Here is a 1,501-nt window from a genome sequence, read left to right on the forward strand (position 1 = left end):
GGTCAAGAGTATAACATAAGCAAGCTCCTAACTCAGGCTACAGAGATAAGGCTGGCTGGAGAATATATTTATGTACATATATATAGATATCCATAACTAAAAAATACACAAAAGTAGCCCTAGTTCTCCATAAACCTCTATGAGGTGTAACCGTAAGGTATATATACATAAGAATATTCTGTACATATATAGATAACAAAATAAAACAAAATGTAAACTCCCGAAAACCTACTTCACTGCAGAAAACTCTAGACACCTAGCGAGGTGCCTCTCGACCTGCATCTGAAAACCACAAATATCCGTATGGAATGAGAACCGGAGGTTCTCAGCATGGTAGAGGTACCACACACATAAGATATAAGGTCCTGGGAAAGCCAGAGACAATCTTAGAACTCTGACATCCAAATTATAAAACTTAAAGATTTAAAATTGAAACCATAAACAGGGTGGTCCTCTAAGGTTCTAAACTTAACCCAAATCATACTATAACCCTAAAATCCTCCTCCTTTTCTCCAATCCTCTAATTCCGGTGCACAGACAAGCAAAACAGACAAGTCAAGCACATACAGAAAGCATATATAACAAGTAGGCAATTAACAATTAACATGAATAAACAATTAAGCAAGCCAAGACAATGCACACTCAAACAAAACATACAACTGCACATGTTGCATGCCTTTCCTATTGGTCGTGAGCTCAGTTGTTGGTTACTTTGCAAGAACCTGACACACCCAGTAGCTAACCCGGATACTGTCTCTCGACTATGCATCTCCAGGAGGCATAAAATCAGGGGATTAGTGCCCTACCACCTTCTCCTGGAGGCATACACCAGGGGGAATAAATCGGAGGATTAATGTCCTGCCACCTTTCCCTAGTGAGGTCGTGCCATACTGGTCGAGGGATTAGTGCCCTACCACCTTGCAGACAGAGAGAAAAAGAATATGAGGGAATACGTCAAGGGATTAGTGCCCTACCATCTTCATCACATCCTACAAAACACAATCACAATAAATGCGGGAGAATGTATTGAGGGATTAGCGCCTTACCACCTTTCTCACATCTCACAAAACACAATCACAAGGAATGCGGGGAAAAAAGATCCAGGGATTAGCGCCCTACCACCTTCCCCATATCCAACAAATCAATATCATCATTATGTCCATTTATTCTCAAAATTCATCATCATCATTCCTTTACAATCATTTCTTATAGCCATGGCATCACACATATACCTCATATTTTTGCATTTTTGTACATAATTCATCATTTAAAATCTTACTTCACTCCTAAGTTACCACTCTTCCTAGCTTCATCTCATTACTAGGCATACTATTAAGATCTAGGGCTAAAAGAATGAAAATAGAGGTTTAGAGGTTTGAAATTAAGCTTTAAAACACAAATTTATATTTGCTAAAATAGGGGTCATGCGTACGCGTAGGCGTGCAATTTTCCATGCTCGCGTACGCATTACCTCGTCCGCGTACATAGGTACGCTGAACAG

Source organism: Arachis stenosperma, chromosome 10, assembly GCF_014773155.1.
Source record: "Arachis stenosperma cultivar V10309 chromosome 10, arast.V10309.gnm1.PFL2, whole genome shotgun sequence".
NCBI classification, from domain to species: Eukaryota; Viridiplantae; Streptophyta; class Magnoliopsida; order Fabales; family Fabaceae; genus Arachis; species Arachis stenosperma.